This window comes from Sphaerodactylus townsendi, linkage group LG01, assembly GCF_021028975.2.
Source record: "Sphaerodactylus townsendi isolate TG3544 linkage group LG01, MPM_Stown_v2.3, whole genome shotgun sequence".
NCBI classification, from domain to species: domain Eukaryota; kingdom Metazoa; phylum Chordata; class Lepidosauria; order Squamata; family Sphaerodactylidae; genus Sphaerodactylus; species Sphaerodactylus townsendi.
In genome coordinates this window covers 164,240,960-164,257,644 of record NC_059425.1, presented here as the reverse complement: position 1 = coordinate 164,257,644, position 16,685 = coordinate 164,240,960, and the positions used below count along the sequence as shown (strand labels likewise).

Here is a 16,685-nt window from a genome sequence, read left to right as displayed (position 1 = left end):
ACTCTGTGCATGTGTGTCCACAGAAAGGGCTCTGGAACCCGTGCCATAGGTTCGCCAACGCTGTCCTAGGTGCCTGCAACACACACCTGCACATTTGATAGCACACGTTGCCTCATACTGCACGATGGTGCACGCTCGGTTCCTCGCTCCCTGTCCACACAGCAAAAGTCCAGCAAGGGCATGATCATGGCAGAGCGACAACCGCGAGCGCGTGGCTCCTGCCCAGTTGTTTTCCAGATGCGCTGCAGCGGCTGTGATAGGTTTGTTGCTCCCCTGAAGGTTTTGTCTGGGCATTGCGGGAGCACCAGCTTGGGGGTGGGGTGGGGTGGGGTGGGGTGGAAGCCCTGGTTGGAGGGAAGGGGGAAAGCGCGCCGGGCGCCCGGGGGGCAAGGCGGTGCCTGCTGCAGGGAGGAGACCTCCCTGACTGACAGGCGGCGCCTCCCCCAGGCAGAGAGCGGGGAAAGGAGAAGCAGAAGCGGCTTCCCAGGGAGGGTCCCGCCCGCCCGTCCGCCGGTCGCCGCCTCCTCTCCTCTCCTCCCCTCCCCTCCCGGGCTGTGCCGAGCCGAACTGGGTCGGGCCATCCTCGCGAGCGCCGCCCGGGCATGGCCGAGCGCGCCGTTGTCTGCTGCAGCAGCGCGGAGGCGAAGGGAGCAGGTGAGGAAAGCCAATGGTGGCAGGGAGTGGGGGGCACGGGTGAGAAATGATGCCTGGGAGTGGGGGGGCACGGGTGGGAAACTTGGGGGAAGGAAGGGCAGAAAGGCCCCAGCCTGCGCAGCAGCTTTGGGTTGGGGCTGCCCGGCAGGAAGGCGCAGCCTGGAGAGGGCGGGGAGGGGCGCAGTGGAGATGGCGCTGGGGCTGCTGGAGGAGGTGCACTGACTGCACCCTGCCCTGGCTCTTTGCAGGAGCTGCATGTATCTGTGGTTGTTGCTGGCCTTCCTCGTCTCCCCCACCCCCACCCCCACCGCATTCATCATCTTTCTCAGCATGTCGATTTTGACATCCTTAACACACACACACACACACACCCCGGAACGTGGCGAGGAGGCTTTGCTAGTTTTGCTGCCCTCGGCTTGAACGCGGGGGTGGGTGGGATGGAAAGGACACCTGTTGCTACACTGCCCTCTCTCCCTCCCTCCCAATCATGACCTCGGCTGCGTTTTGGGTGGCCGGTTGTCATTTCTCTTCTCCCAGTTTGAGGAAAAGTTGTGTGAGAGTGGGGGTCCCCCCCCCCCGTTGGGCTATTTTGGGGGATCGTTTTCTGTGAGTCTTGGTGGGGACATCTGTTCAGGCCTTTGCCAGCCCTGTTAGTTCCTCTTCCCTATCCTTCACTGAGGATGGATTGTGTGAAAATCTAGTTTTGGTTTTTGTCTTGCTTCCTCCTGTCGTGCTTGGAGTGGCGAGACTTCCTACCCTGTGATTCTCAGTGTTATGTTGTCCTCCCTCCTTTCTTTGATGAATTAGAGAAGTGGAAAGGAATTGGGTGGGTGGGAGGGGGGCTGAGTTACATTTGGATAGTCTTTTGCCTGGTGTTCATTGTATGGCTTAGTGGAGACCAGCCTGTGGGGCGAAGTGAAAGCAGATATTTAAGGCCTGGCAAAAAGAAAGCGAAAGGATGCAATTAACATCCCTGTAAAGGAGGTAGAGTTGCCACACACATGCACACATACACACACACACTGCCTACACTAACCTGCTTACAGAAGAGGCTCCGCATTTCAGCGGTAATATTTGTCAATGGCAGCCCTGTGAATTTTGTGGTAGGTTCCCAATATGCTGCCCCCAAACCCTATTCCCATTCCCATTCAACAGCCACATGATGTTCACAATGTGCAAATCTAGATTAAGAATCAATCCAGAAATTATCCCACACAGGATAATTTCTGACGTCCCTTCTCGTTTGGTATGGGTGAAAAAGTCTGCGCCGCTGCAGAAAGGGTGCGTCCGACTCAGCCTTTTGTAGGAAGGCATTAAAAATTAAAATGCAGCCTCATTAAAAAATGTCTGTTGGATGGATGTGGTGGAAAATGTAGGTTAATATCGAGTAATTTTAGTTTGTCGTTTCACATCACATGGGTGTGCATTATTTTATTTTGTGTTGACTGTTTTTTAAGCAACCACCGGGTGGCTCCAAATTTGATTGAAAGTGGTCCATGCAGTTTATTGGGCCGTGCCACTGATTTTGCCAACATAAGTCTGCGCTGGCAAATGGGGTTAGGGCTCAGGAAGCTGCCTCCCCCGGGAATGCCCTCATCAGCCCTGGCATGGGATCCTGTGCTGGTGGAGCATTGCCACAGAGACTGTGCTGATGCCTGGGCATCGTGCTGCTCCGCAGCTCCCCAATACCCGTGCCAGTGTAAATGCCCCTTAATGCTAGCGTCAGGATCACACCTCCTATTCAGCGGTCCCCACCCCATGATTCACTGCTGTTTTGCTTTCTACTCTATTTAACAAACATGTATAAGCCTACCTTTTCCTCTAAGGGGAAAAACCTCAATAAAAATTATATGAAATATAATACTTGCGAACAAAAAAAATGAAATTATAATAGCCATCAGAAACAAGCCCAAGACTCACAAAGTAATTATCTGGTACAGCTAAAACCCTTCTGAAGAGTGCTCCATGTGCTCCAAAACTCTGAATAGATATAGCCCTCTTTATTCCTTCAGAAAAGCTGTTCCCAAACAGTGAAGCCATCATTTTAGTGGACAAAGATTATTCTTTTATGAAACTGAATATTCTCTCCTTGGTCAGGAAAGCTAAACATCTCTTTAATTTTCAAAAGAAGATTTGGATTCATGAATTGAGGTTTTAAGGGATTCTAAATGTACTAAGTTTGTGGGTGGAGGAAAGGATCATCAGTTGATAAAATGGTTGTGATCCTTCCTAATGGTGCCTTATTTGGGTCACGATAATGCGTTGTGTTGCCAACAAAGGTTCCTGTGTTTCCCAGACCTTCATTAATACATACGCAAGGAGATGGAAAAATCCATTTCCCCCGTCAGCATTCTGGCTTGTGCCAGGCCATAGTAGAGGCACAAGGGAAAACAGAAAATGGCAGGGTGAAGATAGTAGATGAGAGTGACAAGCAAATACTGAAGGGTTACCGGACTGCTTTGGTTTTGGTTTTCTGATATCCATAGAGCAATAATCATTCTCTTTGGGCATTACACCCGGTTTCAGGGGGAGGGATCTTCACATACATTGATATATGGATCTAATGTACTGCAGAAAAACAAGTTTATTAGAGTGTAACTGTGTTTTGTTTTCCTCTTGCAAAGAGAATAACAGAGATACTGTGCCCACTTTAAAAGACAGTGTTTTTAAAATCTCTCTCTCTCTCTCTCTCCCTGGTTGCTGTTAATATCTAGCTGTGGCATGACTAGGCTGTTTCCTAGCCCGAAGTATCACAATTCACATTGTGGAAATTGGAGGAAAAGACATCTCATGAAAGGCCTTTTTGTAACATAGCTTTGTAACATTCCAATATTCCCAATCTGTCTGCTAATATAGTTTATCCAAACTGGGTTTGGTACTCAGTTTTAGCATTTCTGTTTGTCCAGTTTAAAGGTAAAGGTAGTCACTCCCCTGTCTGAGGACCGGATCATCACATCACAATGTTCAGTTTATCTTTACTGAAATCTTTGGTCTGGCTCAGAATATTCCCATCCCCTCTTATTTGACATTGTGCAGACAGTCATGAGTACCAGTCCAATTTCTGCAAGGGGTCCCATTCTGAAAAGCAGTTTCTCTTTCCCTTATGCTTCATTTCTCTCTCCACCCCCATCCCCTTAATCCTCAGACTTCCCTATTCCCCAGGAAACAAGTAGTGATGGCAAACCCCTCCCACTTGCTGGAGAAAGAGGGCATTTCACATTCGCTTCTCTCTGGAAGCAGGCAAATTTCAACACACCCAACGCTAGACAAAAATAGTAGCAAAACCTCACAGTGGGGTTAACGTCATGCTATGTTCTCCACCCCTGAATGTGTACATGCAGCTTTTTAGTATTTTTTTCCAGTGGGATGGGCTGTACTGTTGTTTAAAATATAATTATATTAAATCAAAATGAAATGGCTAGTGCATGTCATGTGTTTACGCTATGAATCTGCAGGGGGAAAGTTGGCAGACCTGGTTCTGCTTCCGTTTGGTTCGTAAATCGAGTTGGTAGACTTGGCTTAACCATCCTGAGGATTAGGCCATTTCCCTTCTGGATTATTTGTTCCAGGTTTGATGCTGTTTGGAAGCACGTTTTCTCCCCTGCTTCCCTGCAGCATCGTGGTGCATTAGTGTACCTCATGGGTTTTCCCTGGCTTTTCCTGATGTTTCCCAAACCTGCTTTGCTTTGATATTTTTGGGAAAGATCAAAGCAAAGCCGGATTGTCTACTGTGTGGATGGGAAAGTCTGGGTTTTCCCAGGCCTGCCACACTGCTGCAGTTTTTCCTTCGCTAATATCCACAGCATTCCCCTTTCATGCATGCCACCAGGGGGCTTTTTTGAGTGGTTTTGTTCTGTTTTGTTTGTTTAATTGCAATTGGTGTATTGATAGGAAACATTGGTATGTCTATTACCTTTGTGGGCATTTTTTATATCTTCAAAAAAAACCTGTTTGTAGTGGGGGGGGGGGTGTCGCTTCCATGGAGAGCAGGGCAGGGAAAATGTGGGGGAAAGCTACCATCTGCAAGGCCTGGGCTTAATTGGCAACTTCAGCAACTCTGAGACCCCTTCCGCACATGCAGAATAATGCACTTTCACAATTGTTTGCAAGTAGATTTTGCTATTCCACACAGCTGCAAACTGCATTGGAAGTGGATAGAAAGTTCATTATTCTGCATGTGCGGAAGGGACTTGAAGCTTCCATGGAGGCCATGCTGGGTGGAAAAGGCCTAAAAGTCAAGCTGCTTCTTAAAAAGTAATGCCTTGTGTATGACTGTGCCTGACTGTGTTCAGAAGTATACATCCTTCCTCATTTTATCAGACCAACCATTTTAGGATTACTGAATTTCTTTCCTGTTGGCAATGCCATTCAGAGAGCAGCAGGTGCACCTGGATTTATTATTGGCTATGGGAAGGCAAAGGGCTATGAATATTGCTTGCTTCACAAGAATTGCAAGAAGGTTCCCACAGCTCTAGTGGTGCTGCTTGCCAGAGCTCAGCTTGAACAAACGAATGTGAAACTGTTAAATGTTCTTCCCTGAGTGTGACTTCCTGAATATAATGGTATTCCGTTTCGTGCTTGTTCAGCTGGTACTTCTCACCATTGGTGCTCATGCATGCAAGGTCTTTTACTGGAAATCCCATCCTTGCAACATGTTTTGCACAGGAGCAGGAAATGGCTTTTAGTTTTGCCGAATCCATGCTGCAGTCTATGATGTGGGACTTAATACTTAAACCTCTATTATCAGATCTAAAATAAGAGAGTCAGTGTATGGTTAGTGTGTTGGATTAGAATGTGGGGGCCCAGGTTTGCATCTCCACTCAACCGTGGAAGCTTGTCATGTGACCTTGGTCCAGTCACTCACTCTCAGCCTAACCTACCTTACCAGGTTGTTGTGAGGAGGGCCAAGTGAAGAATGATATAAGCCAGTTTGGGAACCCATTGGGAAAAATGGGATTTAAATGAAGTACACAAATAAATCATAAAATAAAGTACTCGCTTTCATATAGTGTGTGTATTTCTGAATGTGATAAGCTGCATATGCATAAAAGTGTTGGACAACTTGTAAAATCAGTATTTTAATTTTGTAGAACCTGTCTTTCAGAGAAGGACACTGGTTCATCTTTCACTAAAAGACATTTTTGTGCAGTGGAACTTGTTGATATGGGCAAGCATAAGACAATATGAGAATTATTTGGAATGTTATTGGAATGGTAAGAAGCATTTGGCATCTTGTCTTAATAGCCATTGGCGGAGAAATTGTACATCATAAATTGTGGTTTTGAGTCGAGTAACACTTTTCTGTGACTTTGCCATTACAAGTTTTGCGACTTTTGGTATCTTTTATCTGCACTTGGTCATAGGAAAAATTGTACACATTTACATGGTTTAAAAACAGTGTTTTTGGTTATTCAAAGAGTACAGAGTTGTTGTTAAAATATATATTCAAAGATATTGTTATGCAGTAGATCAGTGTGGTGTGCCCCACATCTCATTTGTTTTCTTTTTTAAAAATAAAGATGAACAACTCACCTGAAAATTTCATACTTGGTATTTTACCCTCCTGAGGAGTTTGGGGCCAATCTATTCATCATAATTGTTTCAAGTAACTGTGTTGATCTGAAGAAAAATCCCAAAGCTAAATTAAGACCAATATATATATTGATATGATAGGTGATACCAATGACATATATATATAAATGTTTGAGATAAATCTTTGGGCTATTCATCATGCACAACTTATTCCTGATTTTCTCGGCAGTCATCTGCTAGCATTTAAATCAGTTTGGGAAGCTCATTCCCCATGCACTCCCTTTCCTCTGAATCCCTCCTGCTGTGGAATTGGGATATAACTTCTGCAAATGACCAGATAAACAGGAATATCCAGCAGAGATGATAGGTGATACCAATGACATCACCAGTGGCATCAAACACCAGAACCCCTTTTTTATTTTATGCATGAGTTTAACGCTACTGTGCAGGAATGATAGAGACATTTCCTTTTCCAACAAAACTGTTGTCACTGGCGGTTCTCTGTTTACTGATTGGAAAATCGGTGTACGTGTTGAAGGGATGGAGAAGAGAATACTCAACAAAATGCTCCCAACCCTTCACTAACTAGAGCCATTTTAAATAATTTGTGAAGGACAACTTCTTCAACAAGTACTGTATATACTCACATATAAATTGAATTTTTTAGCACATTTTTTGTGCTGAAAAAAACCCTCGACTTATATGCAAGTCAGGTGTATTGTAAAAAACATTTTAAGTTTTTTATTTTGTTGGCTGCCAGGGGATGCAGTTTTTAGGCTGGCAGCACCAAAATTTCAGGGATTTTCCAAGAGGCTCTCCTGATGATACCATCCAAGTTTGGTAAAGTTATGGACCCCCAAAGGGGGTGCCCCATCCCCCATTGTTTCTAATGGGAGCTAATAGTAGATAGGGCTACATTTTGAGGGTCCATAACTTTGGACCCCCTGAACCAAACTTCACCAAACCTGGGTGGTATCATCAGGAGGGTCTCCTAAAGATACTCTGAAATGTTGGTACTGCTAACATAAACATTCCTCCCCTGACCAAAAATCCAGTTTTGAAGGATTTTAACTCTTGTGTTTTAGCTTGGTTGCTGGTTGAGCTAAGGGTTTTGTACTTTTAAAGTTATTGCTGAGACCATATTGTTTTTCTTGACCCTCTTTTCCACTTACAGAGCTAATTTACTGTTTTTCTTTGAAATAAATATTCAAAAACATTTAACCTACTGATGCCTCAATTAATGTAATTTTATTGGTATCTATTTTTATTTTTGAAATTTACCAGTAGCTGCTGCTTATGTGGAAGAGTCCGGGAATAGAAGGCTAAAGAAAATGGCTCCTGAGCCAACATTAGCTGGTGCCATTTTAAATAGTATGAGAAGGATTCATGTCTACTCACCACCACTCTAATGATCAGTGATTTCTTTTCCTTTTAAAAAAATGCAATTAAAATATTGATAGATTGCTGGACCATTAAAGCAATAATCTTAGCAGGTTCTCTGAATTCCCAGTTTTAATTTAAAAGAAAAATCTCTAGCCATTTCCCTCATGGAGATGTCTCCCCCCACCCCCCCACCCCATGTCTGCGAGATACTTTTTTGTTTGTTTTAAATAAAAGCTGGGGATTCAGAGAACCCACTGAGACTATTGCTTTAACGCTCCAGCAATCTAACAGTATTTTATTGACTTTCTAAAAAAACTGTCCAGAAAGCCATGAATCCGTGAAACTGACCAGATCGCAGGGGAGATAGTGAAAAAAACAACACTTGTGCTGTCTACTTCTGATTAGCTTCATGGTCGCATGGCTTTCTGATCAGGTTCATAGCAGTGAAGGCTCAGAAGGGTTTTGCTGCTTGCAGACAGATTCCTCACCGTTCTATTACTTATCTTGCACGTTTGGGAAAAAAATTAAGGAGCAAAGAAGCAACAGCTGCAGGGGGGCAGGGAGCAGGAGGAGTCCGTGGAATCAATTGGGGAGGCTGGTTGTGGGCGTTGCTGGACCTCAGTAAGTGATGGAAAAAACTCAGAATGCAGCATTTGGGTACATTGAGGGAACTGATTCAGAATCAGCTTGAGAAAAAAAAACTTCATGGTAAAAGCCTAATAAAAATCCCAAAGGTACTTCTTTAGGGGGCAAAACGTGTGCAGAAAAGAAAAAAAATGAACTGACAAAAATCGCAAATGCAGAATAGGCCTTAGTTTTTTCTTTTTTTCTTTTTGGATTTGTATCCCCCCTTTCTCTCCTGCAGGAGACTCAAAGGGGCTTACAATCTTCTTGCCCTTCCCCCCTCACAACAAACACCTGTGAGGTGAGTGGGGCTGAGAGAGCTCTGAGAAGCTGTGACTAGCCCAAGGTCACCCAGCTGGCGTGTGTGGGAGTGCGCAGGCTAATCTGAATTCCCCAGATAAGCCTCCACAGCTCAGGCGGCAGAGCTGGGAATCAAACCCGGTTCCTCCAGATTAGATACACGAGCTCTTAACCTCCTACACTGCTGTTCCATTATATGTATTGATTTTACCAGAATCATGGTTTTATACCAAGTAGTTTTAACTATGTAATATGTTAGTATGTATTTTCACCGCCAGCTGGAAAAACAATAACTTTTTAAAATTCTTTATTTCACCTCAATTATAACCTAAGAATCAGAAGAATCATTATATGACTGAAATCTGAAAAGCATTAAGTGTCATGTTGACAAGAGCTGTGTTCCTTTGCCATCATAAAATTATACATCATTAGCAATGGGAGCCCACTTTTTTTTTGCTTGCGTATTAATCAAAGCAAGTTGCTGTCCAGATATGCAACGCATAGTCACCTGTGTGAAACCAGTTAAGTTGGTTTGAGTTAAGGATATGAAACACTACAGACTTTGAACTCAAGGCTTGTCAGTTTGAGCTAATATGCAGTGCAATTCTAAACAGAGTTTCACCCTTTAATTCCATGGAAATCAATGGGTTTAGATGGTTGCAAATCTGTTTAGGATTGTACTGGTAGTATCACAGTACAGTTGCAGAATCCTTGCACTTTGAGCTAACATAATATAAAAGGCTGTATTTATTGGGTTCATTATCGTGCAAGTGAAATAGGATTAGTGTTATATGAGGGCAGTGGCAATTTGGACTGCAGAGAAAAAGGCTAAATCACAAGACTGCTTAACCTCACTGTGCCTCCTTTTAAACTCATTGTATGACAGGAATGTTTTTCTTGCTGTGAATACAGTAATTAGGAAGCAGTACGTCAGACTTTGCAGTGCGGGTATGTCGGATGGGATAGCTCTCCCTTTAGACAACAATACTGCATGGAGGTGCCTGAATTAATCAGAACATCCCTCTTGTTTTCACACCTTTAATGTGTAGATATTTTTAGACATGTCATGGTATAGCACTGGAGCAAATCATGCCAAATGGCTGGTAAAGCACGCCCCCAGGTCTTCCTGGGAACGGTACTGAATGTGTTGTAAAGTGGAACATCAGAAGTGCTAAGTGAAGCTTGCCCTCTATGTCTGATACAGCTTTAGGGGTTACATTGGTTGTATCGCTTTATGTTGGACAGGTCACAGCTCTTTCATGAGTCATTTCAAAATGAATGGTGACAGTCTGGCCAGGTTTATAATTTCACAGTACTGTAACATCTTTCCTGTTTTTCTTTATGCTCTGGAAATCATGTGTTGCATTGTATTTATGGCTGGGCTGTTCTGTAATCTTGTGGATCCTGCTTAAGTGAGAAAGTGCTGATGATGCTGATGATGGTTGTGTTGTTAATAATAATAGTTGTTTTAGCAGAACACACCATGGTTTTTAGAGTATTTCCCAAAAAATCATGCACTTGCTGCAAAGTTGTATTATAATCCCATGTGTATTGGTTTCTGTGGTAGAAACACAAACATCTAGGCCAGTGTTTTCCAACCTTTTTGACGTTACGGTACCCCGGACCTCACTCTTCATATCTCACGGTATCCTTGCCATTCTCCCTGCACCTTCCCCTCCCAGTTCCCCTGCTTGCCACCCCCCCCCATCTTCCCCTCCCAGGGTGAAGGGAAGCACGGGGGTTGGTGGGAAGTGGCTGCTGACCTTATGGCAGGCCCTGCCCCCTGGGCTGGCTCCATATCCTTGCCGGTGCCTGCGGGAGACGGGGTGGGTAGCATTGCTGTGGTACCCCTGGGACATTCTCACGGTACCCTAGGGCACCATGGAACACTGGTTGGGAATCACTGATCTAGGCATTTATTTTTTTAAAAAAATCTAATAGACATGTTTATAAACTATAAGTCTCCATGTAGGCTTCTAGTCGGACAGCCTCAGCAGGCTTAATACAAAAATGAAGGTAGTCTCATAGTTTCCAAGCCTTCTCATCTCTATCACAACAAAATCCTGAAATAAAAACTAACTAAAAATATTCAAGGGGGGAAAACAGTATTTTTTTTCTGAAGATTATCCCCTCTCACTGACCTAGGGTTCTCAGTGAAAAAAGATCCAGTGTAGTATAGGGCACTTTCACACATGCAGAATAATGCACTTTCAATCCACTTTCACAATTGTTTGCAAGTGGATTTTGCTATTCCGCACAATAAAATCCAGCTGCAAAGTGCACTGAAAGTGGATTGAAAGTGTATTATTCTGCATGTGCAAAAGTTCCGAATATTGTGACTCTACTACTAGGATATGGGAAACCTAGGCAGATTCCGCATGCGCCAAAAACAGCGGAGTGAAAACGGTGTAAACCTTTTTACACCTTTTAAAACCATTTTACACTGTTTTCACACCATTTTCACGCTGCTGTTTTTGGCCCATGTGGAATCTGCTCTAGTTTCAAATCTCCCATTTTGCCATGAAAGTTTGGACCAGTCACGCTCTCAGCCTAAACTGCTTCATGAGGTTGTTGTAATCATAAAATGGGCAAGTGGAGAACAGTGTAAGCTGCTTTTGGTCCCCATGGAGGAGATAGGAGGGGTATACATTAAGTAAATAATACAGTGTGGGGAGCTTTGAAAAGAACTCCTATGAAGTATTTTCTTTTTCATAATGGGTGAAAATACAGCATATTTTTATGCTGTATTTTAAAGATGTTAAAGATATGTTGATTTTTTAAATGTGATCAATTTTGTCCACACAAAGTATCTTAGGATGCACACTATTACTATACTACATTGAAGAGTTTTGTATTTTCAGTGTTATGGAGTGTTATTCTGCTTGTCAAGTACTGGACATATTTGCTTGAAGAAAACGGAGTCATTTTCTAAATTCCATAGCTGAGCTAAATTGTTTCGTTTACATGTTAAGTTATAAATTACACACTTTGTACAGTTAAAGCAATAAAATAAGCTTAGCTCTGATAAGAAAATATTGTGTATATTTTAGTGTTTTAGTATTTATAACTCTAGCCATTCAATTCTTTTTATTAAAAGCAAGCAAAATAACAAAGCATGCAGGCTTTCAAGTTTTCAATAATTTTTCAACATTTATTTGTCAAGGAAACTTTCATCGCTCGGAATCACTAGACAGTGCTGTGAAGTGTTCGAAAGCGGTATGGCATATTCTAGGAAACAGTATTTTTCGACTGCTGGCCCTGCATTTGTGGCTGGCATCTTCAGGAGGGATTCCTCTGAAGATGCTAAAACCACAGATGGCGGCTTAAACGGCCAGGAGAGAATGCTGCTAGAACACGGCCATACAGCCCGGAAACTACACAGCACCCAATTTTTCAACAGTCTGGATGTTAAAGGAGAAAAGGAAAAGGGAATAAAAAAGATCTTTAAGGCCATGATCTTAAGAACTCCTTAGGTCTGACGTTCACACATTACACTGAACACACATACATCTTGCATCATGTATTTGTAAGATAGAGTCAACGCATGTTCACTTTGCAAATGAAACTGGTGAGCCGTACTTGGATAAATGTGCATTTTCATTCAAGTATACACTGTCCTCAAATTGTGAGTTCATTGTAACTAGCAAACAGGGCTCCAGTCAATGTTTCATTTAGGATGCTTTGCTGGCTTCAGTAGGCATAGGATGTTGCTAACATGAGCTAGCGCAGCCAATGTGCTGAAAAGAAACAGCAAAAAATGGAACCCATCCGACGAAAACCAAAGCAACAGTTGATTAAAAATCTCTGTTGCCTGATGGAATGAATTCCCAAGACCCTTTAAAGGCCAGAGCACGGACTCCTGGTTTCCCACAAACAGCAAAGCTGAACAAAATTATTTTATAGATTTGCTTGGATAAATGATTAAGGGCTGTGGTCTATACTTCTGTGTACAGCTCATTGTAAGTAGGATACTATTTACGTAACTTCTTTACCACTTAATGGATCATGTGAATACTTATGCTATGCTCCTGTGCTTTCTGGTAGTTCCAGATTTCTAAAATCCTAACACATGGTTTATTGAATGTCCCATTTTCTTGATTGTACTGACTCACGTCATATAATCTGCCGCGAGTCCTAGTGAGAAAGGAGGATTAGAAATAACTTAAATAAATAAGTAAAATAAAAAAAAATTAGTCCTTATATCTTATGCATGTGAGGTATTGATTTTACATGAATAAGGCAAGTAATGATTGTTATTCTTTCTCTTGCTTCAGAGTATCTGTAAGGTATTAAATTTTCCCCATCCTCTCATGAATGGGCTAGTAAGTATAGACTAATGGTTTTGTCACTATTTCTATTTTGGCTGCAGCCAAAAATGAAGCCCAGTGTGGCAGATTGAGTCAGCAGCTTTTAAAGAGTGGGGGAAATGTGCCTATCTTTTCTTGGGGTGGAGGTGGGGAATTCTAATGGATGTTCTAGGCTGCTGACTTTCTTTTTATTTGTATTTAGTGGCACTTCGTTGTTTGACAACTCTTCTGTTGGCATTGATTTTCACTGAATCGTACTGTCTATCATTCTTCAATTATGGATAATATATCCATCGAGGCAAGTCTCTTTTGACTGGTTCTGTAATCAAACTAGCTGAATGATGAGCCAGTTTCCAAGATGCCGAAGGACCCACCTCAGACATATTTGGTTGTGTGGATACACTAGCTGCATCGTTGACAGTAGCTGTGGTGGACATGCAGAGAGAAGAAGAGGAATCATTGGTGATGGTGGTGGTTAGGATGTGGTATTCCTGTGACCTCCTTAGACCTGTACATAGTTCAGCAGCTTTTAGTTTCCTGCTGAGTGGTTTTCAAAAAGATATTTTGGAACTACAGCATGTTCAGTGGAATATTTCGCTTTCAAAGCAGGTCCTTGCAATCTGTCATACCCTTATGAGAAGGCAGGATGTCCACTGTTTACAGCAGCTGTAGTACTCCCTATAGCCTTTGAACATTATTCCACCAAGTATGGGCATAGTTGTTTGACGGTTAGTGTGAATATCTACTAGGTTCCTGATCTGAGGAGAACATTACCATATGGGAATGTTTCTTGCCAGTTTCACCCCTACCTGCAGTGGAAAACATGACTATTACTTTTGCAGTGCTACTCATTCATTATGGGGTTTGAAGGCAGCCCATATAATGGAGAGTGGGAGAGTCACACATTTGCAGCAAATGTAAGAAATGTAGCTGTGGCAGTACCCTTTACTGAGTCATATAGATGGATGAGAATAGTTAGTAGCAAGTCACAATGTAAAGGATGCTCAAATCTGAAGATGGAGAAATACTACTGTGAAAATGCGACAGGAGGCATAGAAATGGCTGATTCTTTGTACTGTACTGCAATTTGGATCTTGTGAAAGTGAAAGGATTTCTAACAGTGGAATGAGAATGCCTTGTTGCCTTCCTTCCCCTTCTCCCTGCAACCCATAAAGATCCTTGAAATGTTGTTCCTTGGAATCGGGGAGTGGCCCCCTACATCAGGGCTCCCCAGCCTTTTTGAGCCTTTGGGCACCTTTGGAATTCTGATACAGGGCTGGTGGACACCACCACAAAATGGCTGCAACAGTAGGTCAAACCAGTCACAAAATGGCTGCCGCAGGAGGCAGACCCAACCACAAAAAATCAGGTTATATATAAGTTCAGGCAGAACCTCGGCCTAACAGGATGCCCTTCTAGGCAAAAGCCCCATCAGGGCCTGCCTACTTTCTAAAATCACTTCATGTGTGCTAGAAAAGGTATTGGTGGGTACCACAGCATCCATAGATGCCACTTTGGGGACCCCCGTCCTGTTCACAGAAGCAGAGAAGAGTTAGAGGTCCGCTTTGATAATTGGCAAAAAAATCCCCCCCAATTCCTTTGGCAAAAATTTTCTGGGGGATCTGACCCTATACAAGGTTACTAAAATCTGTAGATTTTTAATGTCCATTGACAGTGACCTGTGCAAAATGTTCAGCCTTCTAGAAGCTACAGAAATTACTAAGATGTGAGTTGGAAAGCCTAAATCCCATTTTCACTCATAAATTCATTACTTGTCATCTAACAGCCAACATTCCTCATCTGTGGACATTAGTTCCTCACCCCTTTCCCCTTCACCTGATCCTTTGCATCATTTAATGCACATTTTTTAATGTTTTGGATGGATCAATGAAGTATCAATTAAATGAATCTGCAAATAATTGAATCATTGAATCAACAAAGCATTGTTTCAGTGAATAAGTTAAACAAAATTAGGCACCCACAAAACATTTGGAGAAGGTAAATGCAGACAAACATTGTGCTAAAGGGGAGGATTGGAAACGTTCTTGAAATGTCCTACATGACTTGTATGGAAAGGGCCATTAATGATCAGAGAAAAGGCATATATCTCTTGTGATTGGGGTCAGGTAGCGAAACTTGATGACGTGTTAGGTCGACCTAAACTGACATTTAGGACGTCTTAAATATAGATATATTAACGCAAGCCCTCCACAGTATCCCGGTATTAACGCGAACCCTCCACAGACGTGGGCTGCAGTGGAAAGGGAGAGACTGGGATAAAAAGGTACAGGACTTTATTGAACTGAGCCAAACCAGCTATATTATGCATTTCCTAACTCCTAACCCTAACCCTGTGTCACCCCATAACCCTAGACACGTGTTGGCTTACCAACGTGTCACCCCTATACAACTTCACCCATGTTACCTTATGCACCTATCATATCCCTATAGCCTGTCAATTTCGCAACCCTAGTTCCACCTCCCATACTGCCAGCTTGTAGCCCTGTCTCTACCTTATCACTTATATAAGAAACCAAAACAATATTTAAACCACCTAAAATCTAATCTTTCCAAGGCCCTTTCTGCACGGGCGCTCAGCGGGGCAGCATAGGCAGAAACAATGCCGACGCTGCCCCCCGTGGGGGCGCAGGCAACAGTGCAGCCTGCGCCGTCCCTGAATGCCTTCCCTTTTTCTCCTGGCTCCTGGCACACCACAGAGGCTAGGGGACACACACCCTGGCCTAAGCGATGGCTCTGGAGTCGCAGGCCAGGGGGCGTGTCCCCTGGCCTCTGCAACGCACCAGAAGTCAGGAGAAGAAAGTAAGGCGTTCGGGGAAGGCGGGGAGGGGAATAGGGCCTTCCACCTGCTGCCATACGCACGGCAGCGGATGGAAGACGTCACTTGAGCGTTCCCAGCACGACATCACCTGCTATGCGAACGCTACCCCAGGGATGTCATTTGTAGCATCCCTGGGCCGCTGTTATCCGCCCGTGTGGAAACAGCTCAACTTATGGTGATTTCCAAAATTTCTTTCATTTTACAGCCCTAGTCTCAAAACGTGGGTTACCAAAACAGCACCCCTGAAAACCCTTCTGGAAACAAGATATACCCCCCCAAAAGTTTGCAGCAGAGACTTGCCCGTCATTCTCTGGTGTTGTATGCAAATTATATTTAAGACGTCTTAAATTTAAGTCGACCTAAACTGCAAGTTTATTCACAAGTCCTCATGAGATGGGGGCGAGGGCAACCTATATCTCTGTGTGTGAAATGTTGCTGTGCCAGAGAAAGGAATTCTGAAATATTCTAAGTGTGGTGTATTTAGACTTTATACCTGCCTTGAGGTGACAAGATAGAAACTGAAAAAAATTGCCAATGACTGAAGGAATATAGGTTTAAAGGGGCATCTCATCTCATGTCGGTTGTAAATTAGTACACGTAGACTTTTTAAAGCTGTGTGGGGTTTGAACTGGTTGTGTCCTGTGACATGCTGAAAACCAGTAAATCCTGTAGTGCTGCAACAGTTATTGGGAATGGAACCTCTTAAAATCAGGAATAAACCAAATTACAAGGCTTCTGATCCCATAACAGCTGTATTTTCCCTTGTAACAATTCTTCCAGGATGAATACAAGGCCTTCCTGGTCAGACAACCATTTAGCTGCTTGATCTCCAGAGATAATTGCAGCAGTTCATTTTAGAATGTGTGTTTGTTACAGGTGCTGTAACCTTTTAAAACTTTGTTTAGTTTGCAGCTATCAAAAGCAAAGATTATGCGCAAGGCATCTGCTGCACGATGGGGCAAATGTGTGTTGCTGCAAGATTTCTTGTACGGACATATTTCCTCAAGCCCTGCTTGCACTTTCTATTCTCCCTGTGGCAAGATCAC

At 43.3% G+C, this 16,685-nt stretch overlaps 1 protein-coding gene across 4 annotated transcripts in view; it reads left to right on the top strand.

The window, feature by feature from the left end:
• The first annotated feature begins 237 nt into the window (after positions 1–237).
• CYRIA (CYFIP related Rac1 interactor A) overlaps positions 238–16,685 on the top strand; it is an 84,788-nt gene continuing 68,340 nt past the window's right edge. The window contains exons 1-2 of one of the 4 annotated variants that reach the window (XM_048498862.1): positions 399–654; positions 11,355–11,432. The gene's annotated coding sequence lies outside the window, so the exon portion shown is untranslated. Of the gene's footprint in view, positions 261–397; positions 655–11,354; positions 11,433–16,685 lie in introns of those variants that run through there. The other 3 variants (XM_048498870.1, XM_048498879.1, XM_048498854.1) reach the window with 3 other exon arrangements.